The 14,058-nt window shown below is 38.7% G+C and overlaps 1 long non-coding RNA gene across 1 annotated transcript; it reads left to right on the forward strand.

The window, feature by feature from the left end:
- Positions 1-212: 212 nt before the first annotated feature.
- On the forward strand, positions 213-12,615 carry LOC135307309 (uncharacterized). The gene is made up of 4 exons (XR_010368012.1): positions 213-495; positions 7,491-7,612; positions 10,819-10,968; positions 11,720-12,615. It is a non-coding gene; the product is annotated as an uncharacterized LOC135307309 (long non-coding RNA).
- The last annotated feature ends 1,443 nt before the right edge of the window (positions 12,616-14,058 follow it).

Here is a 14,058-nt window from a genome sequence, read left to right on the forward strand (position 1 = left end):
CACGGCGAGCGGGGCTGGCAGCGAGCGGGGCCGGGCCGGGGACGGCAGCGGGGCTGGCAACAGGGATGGGGATGCGGATGGGGACCGGGGGCGGCCACAGGGATGGCGAGGAAGAGCGGGACGGGCGAGGCAGCGGGCAGTGAGGAGGACGAGGAGGAGGAGGAGGAGGAGGCGCGGCTCCTGCCCCGCTGTCCCCTCGGGCCGTCCGTGCGGCCGGGCCGGGCCGGGCCGGGCCGCGGAGCGGAGTCAGCCGCGTGTGGCCGAGGGCAGAGCGCGGCCCCGCAGCGCAGCTGGAGTTTGATCTCTGCTCCCTGTAATCTCCCGTAACTGAAAATTCACTTTTTCCGCCTGCCGGCTGCTTTCTCTTTTGCCTTGCCATTCGGCAGGCAGCTCCGCTCTGCGCTGGGTGCTTTGGCTGGTTCGCCTCACGTCAGGCTGTGTCCTGCTGTGACAGGAGTAAAGGCTTTTCTGACAAGGTTCTTAGCAGTAACGGAGGTAAAGCAAATTCTTTTTCACTTTTTTTTTTTTTTTTTCGTTTGAGATTATCTCGGGGCGTTCTCCCCCCCTGCCAGGAATGCAGAGCCGAGCGGTATAGGCTGTGCTCGGTACCTCTCCAGAGGCAGCAAGCCCCAACAAGCCTGTCACCTCCTCTATCTCAGCCTCTGAGGCTTTGAAAAAGAAGTCAGATGTGGAAAAAAAGGCATAAGATCAACAGGCTTTAGAGAGTCATCCTGGAACTCGAGGTGCCCCGGGATACAACAGTTTATCTTGAAAAACTCCTGATCCCTTGGACATCACTGGAAGGTTGAGAGGATCCCAAATTTGCCTCATTATGGCTCTTAGTCATCAGCGTTTTGAAAGAGAGCCCACATTTGCTTTATTATTTGTATACTGAAGGCAATTTATAGATTAGGGTTGAACACGTCAAAATACCTGGACTACCTACAGATACTAACTTTGCCTCCAGCCTTTTGTTTATGAGAACAATCTCTCTGTCTGCAGAGGCTTGAAGCCTTGTGTTAATTTTTATGAGAATTATCTGTCTATTTGTATAGGCTTGAGGTGTTACCTCTGCCTTGACAGATCAAGGATTTTTCTTTTTTTTCAATTCCTGCTTTTTCCCTTTCATCTGAATTTTTTTAGCCTTGGAAATGTGGAAATATTTTTTAAGTGGTTCTTTTTTATTGTTTGGGTTGGGTATTTTAGAAATTATTTTAACATACTGCAGTAATAACCTATTCCAGTAATACCCTGGCTCAGAATTAGAAGCCAGGTCCTGAAAACAAGTAAAACAAACCCTCAGAATTACCATGGATGAACAAAGAGGCAAATGTGGGTAAAGCAATCTTAGCAAAGAGCTTTTAAATACCTCTGTTATTAATATTTCTACCACTTTACAGCAATAGCTGAGGTGGAGTTTCAATAGAAAATTAAAAGGAGAAGGATCTGAGCTGGACCCTCACAGAGTTCTGATTTATCCCTGGTGAGAGCAGAGCTGCTGCTCTGCTGCTGGAGAATTCCCCATTTAGTTTAAGTGTCTGAAAAAAGGGCATCCCTCCCCAAAATCAAAGTTTTAACCTGCAAACTCTTTCAAACTCCCTGCAACTGGAAGCATTCCAAAAATTGGCAGGTATTGATAACATCCAGTGGGGACTGGGCAGTCCTGCTTTGAGCCCAGGCTTTTAATAAAGGCAGAAATACAAAGCACAGTTTGGATTTTAATTAAATTGCACGGGTGAGACAGATATCTCTGTCAGTCCGGAGAAATCAGCCAAACACAGCTTTCACAGGAATATTCCAAATACACCGTCACTCTGTTTCTGTTCTAAGCATTATTTTCTTCAGTGAGTTCACCTTTTGAACAGAACTCATTAAATATAAAGCAAAAACAGAATGATAACTTATGTAAAAATTTCTCAGATTTTGTAAAATGCATTTTAACAGATTGAGACAGGAAAGGAAAAGATTACTTAATCTGATTTCCTGCTTAACACGGATTTTTAGGTAGGATTTGATATCTTATTAAATGTTTCTTTTGGACTGCTAATCTTAATTTGAAGAATGGAGAGATGAAGAGCCCATACATTTTCTCCGGTAATTAAAATTATGCCTTATTTATAATTTAAATTAATCTCTTTTGGGTTTTTTTTTTTTTCCCTTAACAAAGAGTGGGTTTTTTTCAGAAAAAAAGACAAAAATTTCTGTATTGGTAAAGAAATAAAACAGGCTACAAATGTATTATCTATTCTGTAATCAAGTTGCTTTATGCAGTAATGGAATGGTCATAATAAAGACATTTATCAGTTTCTCGTAAGTTTTTGTTTGCATTGTTTGTGCAGTTTTTGATGATCCAGACTTTCTCCCCTGCTTATCTGAGAGGATTCCTAAGTTTGGCTGGGAGCTCCAAGAGTTATGAAACAAGAATGAAATGTCAGGCTCAGGCCTTGCAGTTCTCCCCTAAGTTCAAAGACAAGCAGAAAAGACTCTCTCAGCATCAGTTCTGGTTTTAAAATTAGAGGATAATTTGCCTTCACACAAGATCAATTATACTCTCTTTTTCTTATTGGGTATAAAAGCATTAGTTAATTCTTTTCATGTGAAAGAATTGCATTTTAAACTAACTTTAATCAGCCCGTTTTTTGTGGTGGGTCTTTTTGAAGCATTTATTGCATCTGAAAAAAAAAATTATTTCTGCTTGCAGTTATTACTGACTGACTGTACATTATGTATGTCGATTATTCAGAAAATTTGAAGTAGATTAAATTGAATCATATGGCAAAAATAATTCTCACTGAGATGAGAGCCTGAAATGAGGACTTTGTGGAATCTCCAGATGGATCAGGGTGTTAGCAATGACAAAATAACCTCCCCTGAGTGGTTTCATTTCTCTTTTCCATCTTGGTGAAGGAATTTCTGTGCAACAGTTCCTGAGGAATTCCAGGTAGTCATTTATGGTTAGAAAAACTAATTTATTGGAGGTGATGCTGTGATTTTTACAATTGGCTGGCAACCTTGCAAGGATTTCTACCCTTTCCCATCTCTGCAAAGACACAAATTCCACATTTTTCTGACTTTTTGTGTTTCCCCTGGGTGTGTGCTCAGTCTCTGGGTGCATTGCTCAAGTTTAAAATCACCCCTCACGCAGTGTGTCCCATCCTGGTGCTGTGGGATGGAATGGAGAAGTAGCCAAACTTTTAACATCTAGAGGGCAATCTCCTGCTCTGAGAGTGCAGCCAGAAGTCTGACAGCCTCAGCAGCAAATCCTGATTGTGAGAATTGCATTGCTTTAAAGGAATGGAGTTTAAATAAGTTAAAAATGTCCTGTATTGCTGCCTTTTTTAAAAGTTACCCTGTGTTCCTTCTCTTGGGCAATGCAATATTTTAATTCATATATCTGGTGTCCTTTTATTGATAAAAAGCATATCTTATTTGCCTCAGCATATCTCATTCTGTCTTAACTGGCAGTTTTTGGTCTGGGAAGGCATGTTTTTAAAAAGTAAGTCATAATATCACAGCACACTCCTATCTGCAGCTTGCACACTCTTCACTTGAAGGGAGTTCAGAGTTTCAGCTGCTATCAGTGGCATTTTACACAGATATATGGCAAAATCTGGGGCATAAACTGCATTCCTTGAGCAGAGGAGTGTGCTGGGTGAATTTCTCCTGGGTTCCAGCAGGAGGGATAGTAGAAGCAGGCACGGTGCAGATTTTCCACAGATAACTGCAGAGCGGGTCAAAACAAGAACCCCTTAAAAATGAGCCTCCTTTGCCTGAACTTCGAGGCTTGGATAAAAGAGAACAAAATCCAAACCCTTCACTAAAGCCAAGATCACACCAACCTGCCTACCTCTAAATTGTAATGGGTTTTTTCCTGACCTTCAGTCTCCCCCCAACTCTTAACTTCTCTGATTTCATCTGGGAGGCAATAACTTCCTCTCTAGGACTGTCTGGCTCTTCTGTAGTGGGATATGGTATTGCTGTTCCAGTCCCATTCTGATTAAATTGGCCCAAATTGCACATCACAGACAGCTGGCAGGCAAAAGAAAATGTAGGAATAAGGGGCTCAAGCACAAACTGATGTGTTAATCCATCCGAAATTCATTTCTGAAGGAATCCTTTTAAAGCAACCAAAAGGTCGTTTTGAGCCTCATTTAAAACCAGTTTATCCGAATTTCTTGGGTGATTGAGCTGACACAGATTTATGAAGGTAACTTAACTCCAGAAATCCAGATTTCTACAATTATACATGCTTAGACATCTGAAGTGAGGAGCTGATGCAACCAAGGCTCAGGGTTGTGCTAATCTGAGATGGGAAGGAGGTGTCTGGGTTGTGGTTAAAGCATGGGACTGAGCTGCTGAGAGGTCTTGCTTCTATTCCTGGTTGTGTCACTGACTTCCTGTGGGTCACTGGAGCCACTGAGCTCTGTCTCATTTCACTCATTTATAAAAAAGAAATAATATTGCATTGCTAAAGCACTGAGAGACAAGTCACTGCTGTCTGTACCATTGTTTTATGCTCATAAAAGAAACTTGTGTCAGCAGATCACAGCCATATTCCTAAAGTAACTCCTTTTGGATAATTTGTTTTATAGAGCAATTGAATGATTCCAGTAAAAACTAAAACCTCAAAAAACCCCCCAAATTTTAACTTAAAATGTCTTGAGAACGTTGCTTGTTCATGAAAAGGATTGTGTTTTCCTTGTAAGAATATGAGAAAGGTACTCAGTCCCTCCTAACTGCGAAAAGTAATTAATCCCCCTCCATTGTTTCTTTTGGAGGACTGCTCATTTTACTCATACACAAAATAGAAATAATATTGCATTGCTAAAGCACTGTGAGACAAGTCATTGCTGTCCATACAATTGTTTTGTATAGACAGCAATTGCTCATAATCTGTGTATAATTGTATCAGCAGATCACATCTATATTCCTAAAATTATAAGAATATATTTGGTTATAAAACTATTTTCCCAAAATTATAGGAATATATCTAGTTATAAAGCTATATGCCCAAATTTATAGGAATATATCTAGTTATAAAACTATATTCCTAAATTTACAAGAATATATCTAGTTATAAAGCTATATTCCCAAATTTATAGGAATATACCTAGTTATAAAGCTATATTCCCAATATTATAGGATTATATATAGTTATAAAGCTGTATTCCTAAAGTAACTCCTTTGGATAATTTGCTGTCTTAGACAGCAAGTCAATGATTCCAGTAAAGACAAAAAATTCTGAAGTGCAAACTTTAACTCAAAATATCTGGAGAACTTTGCCTCCAGATTGCAATTAAACATTTGCTCACGAGGAGGATTGTGATTTCCTTGTAAGAGTATGAGAAAGGTACTCACTCCCTCGTAATTATGAAAAAATAATTAATGCCCCCCCTCCCATTGTTTCTTTTGGAGGACTGCTTGAGGATCTCTTGGTACTTCCATTTCCTATAACCTTTGTCCCGCTTTATAGTTTTTATACATTGTTGTGATGGAGTTAATTTGAAGCACTATTTTTAAAACCCCTGCTTTTTACATATTTTCCCCAAATCTCCAGGGTGCTCGGATGGACGTAGGAAATGCTGCCTGCCCATTAAATGCTGATGATGCTGTGGAGCAGCAGTTCTCACTGCAGCTCCTAAATCCCAGGGAAGTCCTTGAATGGGGAGCATCTCCTCGTCCTGAGGAGCAGTTCTCAGCGTTCCTGTCATGGATCTCACATTCCCATCACCACAATTTTCATTTCTACTGCAAAGAGGTTATAACCAAGGAAATCAGGGTCTCTTTCAAATGCCCTGTGAATCAGGTTTATTGACTTAAATGCTTAAACACGTTTTGGAATTATTTATGGTGGATATAAGTGACAAAGACTGAAAGAGAAGTAGATGACATTCAGGTTATCCTATAGGTTTAATGATGTCTGCTGAAATGACTCCATTAGTCTTTACAGTGAATGGGTTGCATGGCTTTTAATAAATGACCAAAGACTGAATAGAGCAGTTTCTTGATTGTTTTTGCAATTAATATACATCATTATAACACTGAACATCCTAAAACGATGTCATTTTTCTGAAATGATCACAATAAAAAAGTTCAAAGGATCTGAGAAGTTCACAATAAATTGTGAGAATCCTTTTCTTCCAGCTCACAAATTGTGCTGCAGAGGCTTCTTTACCCACAGGTGTTGTGACCTGACAAAATACACACCACCACTCTGTCTTCTGATTTTATCCAGGCAGGAGTGTGAGATCCAGACAGAACTCAGTGAAAAATTACGCCAATATTGGTCCTGTTAGGGCATCCTATTTCCCAGGGTTGTTTTGTGTAAATGCACACAGATGCTGAACCCAAAGGCCTCAGATGAGATTTTTCAAAGTGTAATAAATATCTCCTTACTCAGTGATTAACCCTTCATCATAAAAACGTGCAGGGAATTCTGCTGGGCAGAGAAACAGTGACTTTAATCCTTACTTGGATTATGTTTTGCACAAGTACAAGAAAACAAAATATGGCCAGGCAAAGCAGCTTGAAATAGGTGTTACATTAAAGGCAGCAACGTTCCAGCCATGCAAATTGTTCTCCTGCTTTGTCTGCTCCCCTTCTCAACTGACTCTTGGTAGTCTTTCAAATAAGTCATTATTTTCATTTAAGATCTGAAGACTCCTAAAAAATAAAGTTAATAACTGGTTGTTAGGCTGTGCTGAGCATTAGAGGATGCCAGGTAACTTGAGCAGTGAATCAGGGGCTATTTCGGGGAGAAAAATATTACAATAATTTTCAGGAAATAACCTTTTTGTTCCAAAACAGCTGTCATTGAACACTATTATATCTACAACAATTAAAATTATCTTTGGTAACTTTTAGTATTTGGCACTGCTCCATTATTGTTCAGTTAAATATTTTTCAAGTGTTTTAGGACTTCTGCCCACTGTGTGCCTGAAACCCTTCATCATCACTGGAGAAGCTCCTGGGTTTGTCATGTTTTGCTCTCTCAGGATATCTGACCATTTCTGTGGATGTTTTTTTGCCATTCTATAGCAGGAGCCCTTCTGCTGACTCAACCTGAGCTCTATAGAATTTGCCTTTTCATGTCAAGGGTTGAATGCCAAAAAAAATTTTAAAAATGAAAAAAAAAGTTCTAGCTAACATATAAAGTGAATTAGGAAGCATGTGCAAACATCCTGGTGAATTTAAATAGCTGGTTGGATCAGAAATGGAGGAAAAATAACACTGGGTCAGGAACAACACACAAAGCAGCCAGAAACCTGGTATTTCTAATTTAGGATATAAATACTCCCTGCTGAAAATTTCTTTGTTACAAGATGCAATTGATTAAATAAAGGCAGGTCTAGAGCAGAGGGTAGTGTTGGTTGATGGCTTTAATGTGCTTCAAACCCCAATTAAAAATATTGCCACATTGCTGGGATTTTTTTATTCCCTCAGATTATAATGAGCTGATAATGCAAATAACATTTTGTTGTGTTTTTCAGAATGAAATCTGAGGTATTTTTATTGTAATGGAACTTGTAATTGCTCTCTGTGTCTCTGAGTCCTCAGTAGTAGCAGAGGAGAGCTGAAAAACTCTTCAAAAAGTCTTTCATACACATGTGAGGTATGGTAATTTTTTATTAATAGCTCATTTGCATACTACAGAATGTTTAGTTTTATTTGCATAAGTTAATATAGAAGCATCCCTTCAATGGGACATGGAACAGATGTCATCAAACTCATTTTTTTCTACAGAAGTTTTCTCTCTGTGAACTTCATTAAGAGTATTTTCTTCCCCTGTAGCTGTGTGAGCAAAACAATGCAATTCTGGGAATTTACAGAGGACGTTGTGCTGGTTTCTGGCCTTTGAGTTTTATATAAAGCAATAAATAATAAAATGTAGCAGTTCAGTACACCATGGAGTAGAACCTGGCAACCCACTGCTGTTTCAGTGAACTACAGTAAATTTAATATCAGCTTCCCTGCTTTTATTTGACAGTTTTGGAGATTTGGGTCTGGTCATTGTTCTGTGCACAGTTCTGTGCTCCAGCAGCTGAACCTGAAGCCAAACCTGTGGACACAAAGTGCAAAAATAGGGGTAGAATGGTAGAACAGAAAATTGGATTCTATTGGGAAATTCTCATGGTATATTATAATTTATTGTGCCTTTGATTTATTTATTTTATTTATTTTCCTGCTCAAATATGCTTAGTAACAAATTGTCCACTTGTAAAAACCTTTTTGTGTTGTGTGGTTTGGCCCTTTGCTGAATTTTTTTTCTCCAAATGGACTTTTTAGGTAACTCAGCTTCTGTCATATATCACTGAAAAGCTAATTTTTTTTAATGATAAAATACAGATAATAAAGTGTATCAGAAATCACAATTATCTTATCATAACCCCTCTCCCCAGAGTATGACAATTCCAGTTAGGTCACAATTGAAGTCACTTTTTTTGTAACAGCTGCTTTTCCATAATTTTGGGGTTTTTTTCAAGAATAATTTACACCTGCTTCCAGAGAGCAAAACATCTCATTAAATATGAGTGGAAAATAATGCACAGCTTTTCCTTCCAGCCAGAGCACAGAAGTTTCAGCTCACTGTGAGCAGTTCTCACTTTCGCTCCTAGAAATAGATGGGTCACTACTGAGAGCAGAGGGAAGTTGCAGCAGGAAAGATTTTGGGGGGAAAATGGCTTTTTGTGTACTGGGACTTGGGCAGCTTTGCTCTTCAGGGACATTTTGGCAGGCAGGATAAAATAACAAGGACTCATAATGGAATATAAAAAGCATAACAGTAAATGCCCAAGAAGGGAAAAGCAGAATTTCAGATTTAATATCCCATGCAGTAATGCAGAGCAGGAGTACTGCAGGATTTTAACTTCCATTGAGATCAGGAGAACAAAAGAGATAACAAAATTGCCTTTGTCTGTAGATATACATCCAGAAAATTACTAGAAATTGGAAAAAATTATTGGTTTTAGGAATTCAGCCTGTTCCTTGGAACTGAGTTATTAAACCTGTTAATCTTAGCTTAGGAGAAAGAAAAAACTTGGGGTCACTGCAGTCACCTATGGCAGCAGCCTCCTTCCATTCTGCCTTCTCTGGTTCCAGTTTCCTGTTTACTCATCATGCAGCTCCAGGCTGGTTTTGTCTGGACTTCTATTCATAAAACTGTATTCACATTCATTCATTCATATTCATATTAATTTATTAATTTTTAATTTAACTGATTTTTAAAATGTTGTTGGAATTTTCAGCTCCATTGATTTTTTACCTCAGCTGTTTTTATTTTGTAATATTCCTATTTTTAACTTTTGTGATGTGATCTCTGATGGTCTAATCCATTTACCAGCTCAGGATTTTAAAGGGTCTCAAACTTTAAATTTATGTTTGTATTTTTGAGAAACAGTTTCTATAAAATTATCTGAGTTTTTTTTTTTTTTCAACTAGACAGCATTAAAACTTATTTCCCAGAGACATTTATTCAGTCCTCTAATACTCTGAAACCACTTAAATTGAGAAAATAAATAATGATTTCTAGTAGCCAGGTGAGAGTAGGAATGAGCACAAGCTGCTCTAAGATCTGTGGGTATGGCAGCAAATCCACTTGTTAAATTCACCTCTTTCTCTCTGTATTATCTTTCCATCTTTTAAAAATGATTATCTAAATACTTTGTGTTTCTCCAATACCTGGCCAAGTTATTTATAAGACAATATTTGATAATTATTCCCTCACATGTCTAAGCCCTCTTTTATAGATGTTTTTTTCTGGAGTGTTGTTGGCTTCCAGCTACACTTTTCCTTCCCACTTTCCCACAGCTCTGCTTTTCCAGAAGCCAATTATCTGTTCCCCTTGAGCTGAAATAACAACCATTGAGCTGGTGCTGGAGCTCTTCTGAATGGCCATTTAAATAAATTATAAAACTTCCCCAGCACTCATTTCAAATTCAAATGTGTGACTCAAAGGTAGAGAGCTGCCCTGGACCTAAGCCAGGCTTAAAATCCCTTTTAAGTGAGACAGGACTACAAAATTGTTTGGGGATCTTTGGTTTGCTCACCTTTTACCTCTTGGGTTTCAGCTGCAGGAACATCAGCAGCACCCAAGAGTTTTAAAAATCCTCTTTTTGCTCTTTGTTTCTGCACAAACCAGGTAGAAGAAATACTTCCTTACTCTAGAAAATTGTGCTCATTATGTGGGGCACAGCAATAACAACAAAAATCCCAAACACCAAACCAAAACTGAAGTAAGAGGCAGAATAATGATCAAAAAGGGTTTAGCTTGATTTGCATAACAAGAACATTAGGAAAAGCCAAAGTTAATTGAAGAAGGGTTGACTTCAGATCTCTTAAATTTGAAATCACCGTTAGTAAGACCTGGGCTTTCTGAACCCTGGAGACACCATGGATGTGCTGCAGTTTGCCTGAGCTGAGGGAAATGCATCATAAAATCTGGAATTTATTCCCTGCCTGAGTGGTGCATCCTGTGCCTTGCGCCCCAAAATTCCATTTCTCCTGCCAAGCAACTGGCCAGTCTAGCAGTGGGAATGGAATTCCCCTGATAGAGGAGTAATTCCCCTAAAAAGGGAGGGTAGCAGGAGATTTGGTTGTCACCTTCTGACCAACCACGTCTCAGAAAAGCCAGGCTGCAAGTGGGGAAAGCTGCATTTTGGAGAGGACCTTTCCCAAACATATTTCCAGATTTATTTCCTAATAATCCCACTGCACCTGAGACCACTCACATCAGGCCTTTTGCAGAAAGAATTTTCTCAGTTATTTGATATCCAGTTTGGTTTTTAATATTTAATTTTTAATTTTTTGTTTACCTTACAGTGCTAAAATTTCTCAATCTTCGAGCTTTCTAAAAAGAACTGCATTTCTGTCGTGGGTGCTGTTAGCTCTCCTGTGAGTAGAAAAGCTGGAATTAGTGAGAAATGTTGACGAGGAACACAGCCCTGAATTACCCATTACATGCAGCCTTAGGTGAGTGGCTCTCATTGGTGGTTTATGGGCAGAAATGTTAAACATTAAAAATCTGCTCAATTGTGTACAAGATGCTTGGAGTAGATAAATGACCCTGCAATAACTTCAACTCCTGAAGCAGATGTTAATTAGGCTGGGGGTAATTTTTAAAGCATTGCCATAGCCAAAGTTTCCAGAATGTTTTCTGCTTAAAGCAGAATTTGGGGAATTCCTTTTGCCAAGTGGCTTTAGTTATTCCTGGAATATAAGAAAATAAAGACATTTCCATAAATTATTCGTTTTTATTGGTTTTTTTTTTTTTAGCTCCTTAAACCAGCAAGGTGATTTGACCTTTTCTGGGATTTCCTTAAAGGACAGAGCTGAAGGATAAAGCTGGATTTTGAATGCTACAAAAATTTTCTGTCAGCAAAGCCCTTCTGTATTTTCTGTCAACTTTTAAAATATCTTTGTGGTATCAGTAATTGTCCCCCAATGCCACACATGCTGACACATGTCTGCTGTCACTGCCATGCAATAATTTATATTCATGGGGTGATTTGTGTGTCAAGGACTGCAGGAATCAAGGCTCCAGCTCATTTCTGACAGAAAGATGAGCAGAATTTAGACCTTTGCTCCTTTTCTTAGAAGTGTGAGCAGGCTCTGAGGGGGTTCTTTGCCCTGGCTCTCTCTTTTGGTGGATGATCTGCAGCCCACCAAGGAAAACAGACACTCCTGAACTGAAAATAACAAATGGAAATGTTGTTTTGTGCAGCTCTGCTTTCCCAAGTCTGAACAGCCCTTTCAGACTCCTGTGCAACTCAAACTGCCTGGATGAAATCTGGTGTGCAGACAGAAAAATCCATTCCTGCTAAAACCCAAACCGCTTCTTTTGTACAGAAGAAAAATGCCTTCGAGGATGGGAACTGTGAGCCAGCTTTTTCTTGGATTCCAGCACATGATTCCTTCCCAAGGGTGAGGAAGGTGCTGGAAGGTGACAAACTCGTGAGGTGGGAGAGGCAGATTCCACAGAGGTGTGAGGTTCTCAAAGCTGCTCTGTGCACACTTGATTTGGTCAAGGGTTCATTTGTGTCTGAAAATGACCCTCAACTTGTCCTCCTTGTGGGCATCTTCTCCCTGACCCCTCTTTGCTCTGCTCTCCCTGATAACTGTGCCAAATATTCCTTTGTTGGTGGCTCCTGGTGAGTGTTAAACTGAGGAAAGGCCCTGGTATTTCTGCACAGAACCTTTCGCATGGTCAGAAGGATTTTGATCAGTGCAGGGCTCTGTTTTGTGCCAGAATGGCTTCACAGACATGGCAAGCAGCTTCTTTGGGTTTGGTTTCAACACCACCGAAGAATCCAAGTACCAGTGACACAGGAAGTGATGAAATGTTGGCTGTGGAATTCACATTCTCTGGAAAAAATTCTTTGCTTAGGATTTTTCTCCTGGGAAGCTGAGACATTTCAGAGAAAAAAAGAAAACAATTATTATTTCATTTGCTTCTCTTCTGTTTTGCTTATGTGAAATGTGTTTGGAGATTGTTTATTTACCGGTAATTGTTTTATTAGTTTCTGGTGTAAGTGTTTTAATGGTTAATCAGTGCCAAGCTGTGTCGGGACTCTGGAGAGACTCAGGAGTTTTCATTATTATCTTTTTAGCATTCAGTAAGTATCCTTTCTGTATTCTTTAGTATAGTATAGTTTAGTATAATAATATAATATAATATAATATAATATAATATAATATAATATAATAATAAATTAACCTTCTAAGAACATGGAGTCAGATTCATAATTCCTTCCTTCACTGAGGCACCCCACAAATACAATAGTTAGTAAAACCAGGTGATTTTTTCCCTGAATTAATTAGCAATTTAAATGGGCTTCTACATTGCAAAGGCCAACGGAGGACTGTTGGTACCACCTAAGGGTATTTGAGTATTTGACAGTGTGTGGGAAGAAAGGAAAAGCAATTCCCAGCTTTGGTGAGGCCTGGAGACACCAGGGACTTGGAGTGACCCCGAGAAGGTGAAGGTCAATTGATTGGGTTCGAATCAGATAAAACCTTTGTGTCTTCAACACCCCCAGTATCTTTATTTATTATGGGTCTGAGTGCTGAAGATTGGTAGTGCCAAGGAATTAATTTCCTTCATCCAGAGTTGCTTTCATTCATTCTTTCCTCTATGCTGAATAATTTCATGATCAGTTAAATCCATGTAATCTTTCCCTAAACATTATCATCATATTTCCTTCATTCCTTCCTGAATCGTCAAGAACACCTCTATCTCCAGAGCAAACTTAACACAGAACACTTTGCTTCAGAGCTGTTCACGGTATTTTATGTTATTTATGTTATAAAATCTATTATTTTCGGTTTATTTATTATAGCATAATACATACTTCAATAAATAGAAATAAATGTAAAATTAGATTATTCAATTCATTTTACTATTTTTCAATGTATTTTTATAAAATAATAAATACTTCAATAAATAAAAATAAATATAAAACGAAAGAATTCCATTTATTTTATTGTTTTTCGATTTATTTATTAGAAAATAATATAGTTCAATAAATAAAAATAAATATAAAATTAAGTAATTAATGTAATTTTGTTATTTTCCAATGTACTTATTATAAAATAATAAATAGTTCAATAAATATAAATAAATATAAAATGGAATAATTCAATTTAGTTTGTTATTTTTCAATTTCTTTAATATAAAATATTAAATAATTCAATAAATATAAAAAATAATGTTTATGTTGGTTTTTTCCAATTTATTTATGATAAAATATTTTATTTCACTCAGTACAAAGCACAGCTCCTGCATTGCAGCTTGATTCCGTGTGACTCTATTTAAGGCCAGCTCCCTAACTAGCCAGCCTGACCCCTTTGTGCTCCTTGTCTGGCTCTGTGAACGTGATCTGTGTGCCCTGCCTGCCATCCCAGGCACAGAGCAGAGAACGGAGCTGGGTCCTGTGGTCCCTGCAGCTCCATCCCTGGGCAATCCCCCTGCCGTCGGCTCCGTGCTGGAAATCTGCTGACACCAAGGTGGCTGCAGCCCCTCTCTGCATCCAGATCCGTCCTTCCTCCCTCCCCTGATGGGAA

This window comes from Passer domesticus, chromosome 9 (assembly GCF_036417665.1).
Source record: "Passer domesticus isolate bPasDom1 chromosome 9, bPasDom1.hap1, whole genome shotgun sequence".
In the NCBI taxonomy this organism is placed as follows: Eukaryota; Metazoa; Chordata; class Aves; order Passeriformes; family Passeridae; genus Passer; species Passer domesticus.